Genomic DNA, 10,856 nt, shown 5'->3' with positions numbered 1-10,856 from the left:
GTTTACATTTAAAAGTGCAGGAATGTTTGAGACCACAAATAAAAACTAGAATGGAAAAACCTTTGCTAACTTCTGAAGTAGAAAGATCCCTCTTGCTCAGCCCTCCCCACCCCCCCTTATGTGTCCTTTATCCCTTCAACAAAAGTGTTCTGCTTCAATCATTCCCCTCTTTCTATTCAATCTCTTTGCTACTTCCAATAACACCCAGTCCTCCTATCCTCAAATGTCACAGGATCCTGCCACATCCATTGAATTATCATTCTACACTTCCCATCATGACCAAACTCCTGGAAAAAATCTCCTAGATCTGCCTTTGTACACTTGCATTCCATTCACTTCGTAATTACTTCCTTTTTGTCTTCCTACCAAGCAGGAAACTGCTCTTGCTGGATCCTAGGTGACATCTTAATTACTCAGTAATTCTGGGTTCAATCTGTATCACTCACTACTAACCACTCTTCAGATTATTGTAATCCTCTCTCATTTCTCTTCCTTATCCTACTTTGCTTTCTTTATATATGAAACAACTCTGGGTTGCTGTTCAAATCTGTGGTGATGATCTCAATTTCTCAGAGCTAATAATTATAATAAAAACATCTATATTGTGCTTTAAAATTTTCCAAAGCACTTCATAAACACCTTTTTATCCTCATGACAACTTTAGGGGTCACAGGTGCTAGTATTAAAGGCCCAAAATGGTCAATTTCCACTTCATATTTTTGGATCAGTTTGTTTCAACTACACAGAATAAGAAAACCCTCAAAGATTACCCTCCCTCTTTTCACTTTTGTGCATGGTCTCTTCCTAGTAGATGATTACTTGAGGGAAGGGTTTTTTTTTTTTTATTAATTGTATCACTAGTGCTTAGCTTACAGATGGGGGGCGGGGGGGGGGGGAAATGCCCGTCTTGAAGGAAGAAAGATTAACTAATGCTCTGTGCATGTCATCACAATGTCAAGAGTTTGAATAAATGGCCCCCAACAGGTTGAGTGGAACTATTGGGGAAAACTGTCTAGACATAGATGGTTCGTAATCCACCTAGAAGAAATGCCTGGATCAAGGAGATCGCTTCCATTAGAATATTAGTCTTATGTAAAAACATACACTTGTAGTTCTTTCCAGATCATGCCTGCCGGCCTTTTCTCTGGTCCTCCTTTTTTTCTGTCTTCCAGAATCCTTGTTTTAGCTTAATAACCACTTCTTCATCCTAGATAGTTTCTCATACATCTTCCATCTTTTTGCACTGAATGAAACCTAATGGTAGCAAATGCTACATTCTTACCCTGAGCAATATTGATTCTCTTCTCATGACCCTTTCAAAAAGTGAGTAATCATGTTTCTTACTTCCAGTTGTCACTTCCAAATTTGTCATTCTGTGACTTCAACATGAAGCTTATGATATCACTGTCAGATCCTTATGGCTGTCCCTATTAGCTTCCAGATTTTTTTAAATAAAGACAATTATCAGGGACCCTGTGGTTAGACCTAAGAAAGGAAAAATTCTTTCATTATAAGTAAGAGTTTATTATTCATTCTCTCTCTCTCTCTCTCTCTCTCTCTCTCTCTCTCTCTCTCTTTCTCTCTCTCTCTCTTTCTCTCTCTCTCTCTCTCTCTCTCTCTCTCTCTCTCTCTCTCTCTCTCTCTCTCTCTGTCTCTCTCTCTCTCTCTCTCTCTGTCTCTCTCTCTCTCTCTCTCTCTGTATGTGTGTGTATATATATATATATATATATATATATGTAGCCTGATCTAAAGGAAAAGTAATTTGCTAGAAGCTTTCTGTCTTATGACATTCTCTTCATCCAATGCATAAATTCTAACAAAATTCATTTAGTCATCACTTGGCCACATTTACCCCAGCATCAGATAGCATTATGACTGCTGGACCAGTCTTCTGAACTTGTCACCTTTTTAACCAGGGCGAGAAATTTTTCCTTCCATATGTGTGCTTTGCATAATTGTTGAAGAATCAGCAATGCAGTCATTTACTTAAGGCATAGATTCTTTTAATTTGGTGTAAAGTGAATAGAATGTATGCTCTTAAGAAGGAAGAAAAGAAATATGAGGTTATTGCTACAATGACATTTCTCATTGCTCTAATTTAAAAGTATAAATTATAAACAATAATATTCAAATTACTTTAGATACTAACTTTAGGTATCATTATTTCAAAATGCTCTGTGTATTAATCTCACATGAATATTATCTCCTTGTCTTAGGAAAGACTCTTTCTTTATACCTTTAAGTAATGAGTACAATCTTTTCCACATATTCTTCACTCTACAGAATTCATGGGATTTATATAATTAAGGAAAAGAAAATAAATATGGCCTTTTCACTGACATGGAATATATGTTCTTCTTTGCATGACTGAGACAAAGTACTTAAATATCCAAATGCTGATTGCAGGATAAGGCATTAACTTCTTATACAACAAACGATATTATATCCAGGCCCCTAATATTATTCCCAATATATATCCTTTCTTCAGACATACCAGTCTCATTAGTGGTTATTGCCTTTAATCCTACTCTATTATTTTTTTTCTCCTTTTCTCTTTTCCCACCACAATCAATTTCAAAACCAAATCCATATCATCTTCTTCATCCCATACTCCCATTTCCTGATTATTCCAGTTTATTTTGGCATTTCTCTTTTCTGAATTTGTTTCTTCAATTGCCAGCACCACAATTTAGCACTTATTATCCAAATTTTTCATGTTTGTTAATCCTGTCTCTTCAACTAGATTGATTTATTTCTCATCAATATAAGCAACCTCTCATTTGCCCCTCTCTCTCATAATAACATTACCTAGAGAAGCTTTATGTTATAAATGATTCCTGGAAAATTATACCAAAGAATCTGACATTCTTCCTATGTGTTTTAGCTTTGAGCACTCAGCCAGGAATCACTCTAGAAAATCATCTCCGCCTCCCCTTCTTCCTCCCCCTTTCCCTTTCTCCCCATCTCTCTCTCTCTCTCTCTCTCTCTCTCTCTCTCTCTCTCTCCTCTCTCTCTCTCTCTCTCTCTCTCTCTCTCTCTCTCTCCTGTCTCTGTGTTCTCTCTCTCTCTCTCTCTCTCTCTCTCTCTCTCTCTCTCTCTCTCTCTCTCTCTCTCTCTCTCTCTCTCTCCTGTCTCTGTGTCTCTCTCTCCTGTCTCTCTCTCTCTCTCTCTCTCTCTCTCTCTCTCTCTCTCTCTCTCTCTCTCTCTCTCTCTCTCTCTCTCTCTCTCTCTCTCTCTCTCTTCCTGTATCTCTCTCTCCTCTCTCTCTCTCCCTCCTGTATCTCTTTCACCTCTCTAGGGATACTCTCCCTTCCCTTTTCTTTCAGGAACATTTCCAAAAAAAGCCTAGCCATAATAAAAATTAAAAAAAATAGACATGTGGGACAAAATTTTAAGATAAGTCTGTTGGTTAACATTATTTATAAAGATGAAATAAACAGTTAAACAAAGAGTCAAACATTTTGTCTTTCCCTAAACTAAAGGTTTCAGGCTTCTATAACAGAGATCAAGTGGAGAAAGTAGATATAGGCTTATTCCCTTAGTGTCTGTAGGTGGATTTGAGTAGTGTCAATACAGCAATTGTTTCATCACTCCTTGTATCTGACTCAGACAACCTTGATCCTGGAGTCATGGCTTTGATATTTAATAAGCAAAAAAAAAAAAAATAAAATGTTTTGGGGATTTTGCACACTTATAGGCCTTGGACCAAGTGACTTCCCGTTCTTTATGTCCAAATATCTCCAGTGAGAAGTGTTCTGGGTACAAGAACACTAGATTTTGAAATGCAACTAAAATTCCAGATTTGCTGTATAATATTTGTATGGCTTTGATCAAATTCCTGGGCTTTATTTTCTTCTTATGTAAAAATGAAAGATATGTGGAATGCATTGTTCTTTAAGGATAATCTAACTTTAAATCTTGTGATCTTCTAGATTGCCATCTCTGTAGCAAAATCAGATGGTTGGTTAGCATTTCTTTGCAATAGCAAGTAACAGCTATTAAATTCTGTTGCTTTTTAGAATGTGTGGCAATCCAACTGTTTTATTCAGACCTATAACTATGGTTAGATGGTAGTGATTTTGCTTCAGGGTATCAACATCTGGAGGAAGAAAGGAAGAATCTATTTCCTCCTTGTGGCAATCCCATGTTTCCATGATCAACTACTTGTCCTATCCTTGCACATAGGATAAGGGATGACTTCCTAGGGCAACACTGAGAAAGCTGAAAACTCTCTGGAATGCAAAGTGAGAATAATGAAGTAAAATACCATTTATTAATGTTATGTATTTAAATTAAAAAAAAACAACACTAAGTTCTCTGGAATGCAAAGAAAGGAAATAAATGGTAAACGCAGTCAACTAAGTGAATTAAGCTGGAACAATCTGGCTTTGATTTGAGAGCAACAAGTTAAACTATTTCTAATATTCTGGTCAGGATACCTGTGCCACCAGACCCAAGAAAGTAAAGCAGATCCCAGTCATCCATTTTTATGTTTTATGTCTTGTGTAGAGTAGTTGGAGCTCTATATTCTTTTATTTATTTATTTTTTAAAGGCAATTGGGGCTAAATGACTTGCCCAGGGTCACACAGATAGGAAGTGTTAAATGTCTGAGGCCAGATTTGAACTCAGGTCCTGCTGACTTATGCTATTTTTACTGCACCATCTGGCTGCCCCTCTATAATCTTTTGGATGAATAATTTACTACTTCTCAATTCTTTTTTAAAAAGAGGTAGCTAGATGGTGCAGGGGATAATATTGATTTCAAAATTACTTAACTTCTATCTACCTCAAATTCTTCATCTACTTCCCAGGCTTGTTATGTGGATAAAATGAGATACAATATTTGTAAAGTATTTTGTAAACCTTAAATCACTATATAAATGTCAGCTATTATTACTATTTGTAATATGAGAGTTGGACTACATGATCTCTAAGATCCCATCCAGTGGTAACATTCTATAATTCTTAGTGGCTATTATGATTGCTGAAACCAAACACAGCTTCTTTATTCATTTCCATATTTTACAAGCTTTCCTTTTTCCCAGAATTGATTCCTGTGAAACATAATCATCATCTAAATTCCCCATGTATTTATTTGTTATATATGTAATATACAAAGTCAAAGGAAATAGAAACGATGTATTTGTTCCAAACTAAATTATTTTTATGCTATACAAGGTCTAGAGATTAAATACCATTCTAGTTTATTTTTCCACAAAGCCTGTCAGTAATGAGCAGTTTGCTCAATTTGAAATGGCTAGAAAGATAGATAGTAGAGGAATGGAATTTGAAATTATTTCTGTCTGGAACCATGCCCCATCTATTTACATGTCAGAGCTATAATGCCCCAGGAACCTTGAGTAATGAGTTCACAATATAATACAAGGAAGGAAGAAAAAGAGGGAGGAAAGAAAGGAGGGAGGAAGAGGGAAATATTGCTCAACTTGAACTGGCCAATTTCCTCTTCATCCTTCCATTTAGATGATGGGTACAGTAAGTGCTCTGCAAATACTGGGTACTAAGTTATTTTTATACACTCAAACTCCATTATTTAGGTAAAGGAAGAACATGTGAGTATTTGCTGAGATAGTGTTTCAGGAATTGAAATGACTTTTTTTTTTATGATTCCATGAAGCTAATGGAGGTAGGGTTCACTCCTGTCCAATATAAAGTTAACATGTTCCGGATACAAATTATATTGATTTGAATTTTATTTCTGAAATCTTTAATTCTCTCCTTCCCATTGTTTATGCCAATGCTTAATTACTAGAACGGGCAATTCCTAGGAAAGGGGAATGGGCTCCTAGTATTCCCTGATGCTGAGACAGTAAGAGAAGGAAGGAAGCAGAAAAGTTCTCCTCAGAACAAATCAGTGAATTGTCAAGTTAAAGGGAAGCCAGTCTGTGCCATAATCACATTTAAATTCTGGGGTTCAATTCATTCTGCAATTATTCTATGAAGAAGTTTAATGTAATCTATTGGATTAGATACAGGCAAGGAGAATGCATTGAGATAGAACCTAAATGACTCAATATCCTTGGTGGGAAGGCCAACCACATTGACATTTACAGATGGGTGACATAAATAGAGTGCCAGATCTAAAGTCTGGAAGATTCATCTTCCTGAGTTCAACACTTATTAGCTATCTAATATCCCTGGGCAAGACACTTGTTTATTTGTCTCAGTTTCCTAATCTATATAATGAACTGGAGAAGAAAATAGCAAACTACTTTCATATTTTTGCCATAGAAATTCCAAATGGACAATTTGGACATAACTGAAATTACTGAACAAGAATATTTAATGGATAAGATCTGCATCTTCATTAGAATACCTTCCCTCACTCTAGCTCCCCCACCTTTTTATTATTGATTTCTTTTATCCAGGATATTTATATGTTAATATGTCACCCCTTTTGTGTCCCTCCATGGGCCTCCAAAATATAAAAAAGCATGGGAAAGAGGGAGAAGGAATGAATCAGTATTTTAACTGAAATATGAAGTCTGAGAAACTTTTGCTAGTGAAAGTCAGCAGCTTCTCTGTGACTTCAAGTTCCAAAAAGTCACCCAGAGCACGGAGAGGTTAATTGACTTTCCTGGAGTCATAGAATCAATATGTGTCAGTGACATGATGAACTCAGGTTTCCCCAGCTTCAAGGCCATTTCATTGACTGCTATTCCAAGCTGCCTCCCTCTCTCCAAATTAAAAAAAAAAGTAAGAACTTCATTTAATAGTAAAATGTAATCAAAATATGACAACTCAGCCAAAAACTATTCTGTGGAAAAGCATCACAGAATATATTGGGAGAAAATGACAAAAGACAGTAATCTTTTCATTCATTGAGATTAGAATAAACACCTACTTTCTGTTCACTTTGCAATAGATTGAATACCAAATGCAGAATTAGTTATGGTCCATGCATGCTTGATTGCTTTGTCTCAGGAGTAGATAAGAGCCAACAAAGAAAAGGACTAAAACTATGAACTGCTGGCATTGAAAAGGATCTGGGAAGTTAATTTAATCTGTGGTTTTCCAGTTGAAATACCTAAAAAATACTACTATAAAGAACCAAAGACAGGCATAGATTGATGATAGATTTTGAGAGTAAGGCCTCCTTCCCCATCCTGCCTCCTGAGAATCTCTGGAGAGAGAATGGATCAATATCTGCCCCAGATGTTGAAAATAGTCATTTGTCTGAAAGTAGAAGATTGCTTTGGCTAATCTGATATCCTTCCCTAATCCAGGATTCTATGACAAAAAGGAGAGGTGGGGAGAAGGAGAAATTTCCTCTCAGATGTTATAAACTTTATTATAACTGTATTTGCATTGGGAAATAATATCTAGATCACTTATTTAATTAGTGTAGAGACTTCAGGTATAAAAACTCCTTTCACTTAAATACAGGTCATCAACTCATCTGCAATTTATAGCAGAAGAGAGTTGGAGGGACTCTTGTTTAGTGACTTTCCCAGGATCATACAATTAATAGAAAATTCAAATGTCCTGAGCTACCTTGTCAGGGCAAGACCATCAGTAACACCTAAAAGCCCCTTCCCTCCTAATTCTCCAATCATTCCCTTTCTCCCATTATGTCAGAGGCAAGACCTAAACCTAGCCCTATATATCAAGAATGCTGCTTTTCTTTATTGTGAAATAAGGGGCAATTTAATTTACTTGTCTTTATCTTTCTCTCTTTTTTGAATTAATCTTGTGGTGTGAAATTGCAACAACTTTAATGGTTTAGTATCAGTGACACTTAAAACAGTTTTCCTTTTCTGTAAGGGATATTTTGAAATCAATCGACAGATATTTATTGAGGCACTATACTAGACACTTAGGATACAAAGGCTGAAATGAAATTTAGTTCTATCAACATGTATATATGTACATAAAAATATAAATGCAAAATATATACAAAATCAATACCAGGTGTTTATCTTCTAGGATCTTACTGTCCATTGAATATAATGGTGGATGAGAGGTTTTTCAGTCTACCACGACCATAAGCAATCTCAAGGGATAAAGAAGGCCTGAATTGCCTCGAATTGATTTTCTAACAGATATTTGCTGCAGTCAGCCAGCTGAGGATATTACAATGAAAATACCAAGAAGACAATTTTATTTCAGCTCTTCCCCATCTTCATTTGTCTCTTTCCATTCTCTTCAGATATAGCAATTTTATAATTTACTGTGAAATTCTTTCCAAATAATTCTCAGCATGGCAGAATGTAAAAACCTTGTTCAGAAATGAAATCTTATACTGTCACATTCTTCCCTTAATGAATACAATGGATCCTTCATCTTTCTCTTTTAATTTTCTATAGTAAATGCATTAGTGTTGCTATGACTTGTACAATGTTGGAGGAGATGAGATAGAGAAAAAGAGAAAAAGACACCCTGTAAGCCTCCTCCCTTCTGCATAATCAATCTTATTTTTTAAATAATAGAATTTAAAAGAGAAGCCTCTACTGTAAAGCAAGACCATCAATAACAGCTCAGAGCCCTTTTCCTTCAGACATTCATTTCAATCCCTTCCTGCCAAGTATGAATCAACACCAGTCCAGAATATCAATATCAAGGTTCCTATTCCATGTTCTCTGTTCTCAACATCTCAGATTGAAAAAAACAATAAAAATCCAGCCTGCTTCACCCATTTGGAGAAATTTAATTCCTTTTCATACCTCAGCTGACTACCCTGTGTCCTTTTCCCCTGGCTGCCATTTATTAATGTGAAAATCTCCCCTCAATAAAACTGGCTTGCTTCACTTTCTGCCCACTCTTGTCTGTGATGCTCCCATCTCTCACACGCATCCATTTTTCTCCTTAGAAATAGCACAGATAGTCCCATGAGGTACCAACTGCCAAGATTAGTATCAGTGAAAACAGAATGGAAGGACTGGATTGAGAATCCCATTCCCTTGGCTATTGGGCCTCCACACACACACATCCCTATAAGTGGCAGATAAGGAAGAGAGAGATTGCTGTCTTTCTTTGTGCCATTCTTTGAATTTCCAAACCTAACTAAACCAGTAATAAGACACTGGAAAGTTACCGTTCATAAGTTTCTGGAAAGAGAAATAGGAAATCTTAGAAAAACATTGGCAAAGATTTCAAAAGAGACCTGGAAGATGCTTCTTTTCCTGCCTCCTTTTGGGGTTAACTTGGATTTGCCTTGAAGAATTTACCTCCTCAAGTCAATAAAAAAAAATTATTTTGCCTCAGTTCCTTAATCTGTTTGTGTTTACCCTCTTTAAATCAGCCTTCAGATGACTAATAAATACAACCTCAGAATGATCTAAAAGGTTTATGGTCTTCAGAGGGGGAATAGGAGGGAGAGGAACCATTACTCTGACAACTCCACATATATCCCTTTTGTTAGATGTTACTGGAGTTGTTCAGTCAGAAGAGCAGTATTTTTCCCTCCCAGAAGCAGGAAAAAAGAAAGGCTCATCAACTGTATCTCAGACTACTGGAAGTTGCTAAATGCAACAATAACCAGTCCTGTTAGCATCTACTGCCTCTGGTTCTGTAAACCTTCAAACAGAGAAGGAAAGGACACACAAGTCGATCAAAAACAAACTACAGTTGGTGCTCTACCATAAATGTCCATATACTTCCTAAGATCTAGATGGTGCTTCATGGACTTTGATACCAATTCCTCATTATAATGTCTTTTTTTCCAAAATTTACTATGAAAACAGTCCTACAATCCCTTAGGAATTAGAGTTTTGGTGCATTCCTAGATCACATAACATGAGCTCCTCCACATTGGCAATATAGCTGGAATTGCCTGAGAGTGTCTTTTTTTTTTTTTTTTTTTTTTTTTTAAATAAACATAATCTGAGCACAGTCTGAGCTTTTCCTAGCTATACGGAATGTTCAGGCATGAGACAGTTATCTTGCCTCTCAGAAGTATTTTCCCAGTATCTTCCCAGGGGGATGGTCTCTTAAGTGATGGAGTATATGCTAAACCCCATTACATCTAGTTCATCAGGACAATGCATTCTGGGGTGACAACACTGGATTACACTTTCAATACAAAGCATTTATTAACAGTGACTAAGTGCAAGTCATTAAGCTAAGCATTGAGGATTTTCAAAAACTGGACATGATGGTTTCTTTAGTTTAGATTACTTCTAGTGAGGAACTTTTTCTATAAGAAGCAGAAGCACAAATTTTCTGCCATTTCTAATCTTTGTTGTATGGGATGCTAAGAGGTTAAAGTGACTTGCCCAAGTGTCATTCAGTCAATATGTATCTAAGACAACACTTGAATACAATTCTCAGTGACTCAATGGGGGACGCTTATTATTTTCTCACAGAGAAGAAAGTAAAATAATCAAAGTAGAGTTTAGTAACACTAACAACCTGCTTCTTGCAAGCATACATAATAAAAAAGAGGTATTTGGAGAAGTAGGAAGGCAAATCTGACACTGACAACATCTAAGCAGTTGCATCCTTGAATGCAGTTTAAATTGTTGAGGACAGAAAACCTGTGGGTTTTTTGTTTTTGTTTTTGTTTTTTACTTTCTTTGTATCCTCTGAGTTTAACACTGAACTTAATAAATGTTTGTTGATTGACTGATTTACTGACTGGCAGAAAAGTGATATTTCTTTGGACTCCTTACCCAGTTCTCCCTGACATTCATGCCTTCCCTCTGAGACTATCTCTAGCAAGATATGTCTTGTTTCTATCTGGTAGTTCGCATGTCTCTCCAATTAGATTCTATTATCTTTGAGAATATGGACAGGGTTTTTTGGTTTGTTTTTGTTTTTTACTTGTTTTGGCCTTTCTTTGCATCCTCATTGCTTAGCACAGTTCCTTGTTCAGAGTTGGAAGTTAATAAATCCTAGT

This window comes from Sminthopsis crassicaudata, chromosome 4, assembly GCF_048593235.1.
Source record: "Sminthopsis crassicaudata isolate SCR6 chromosome 4, ASM4859323v1, whole genome shotgun sequence".
NCBI classification, from domain to species: Eukaryota; Metazoa; Chordata; class Mammalia; order Dasyuromorphia; family Dasyuridae; genus Sminthopsis; species Sminthopsis crassicaudata.
The sequence above is the reverse complement of the archived record's forward strand: the minus strand, read 5'-3'. Positions refer to the sequence as shown.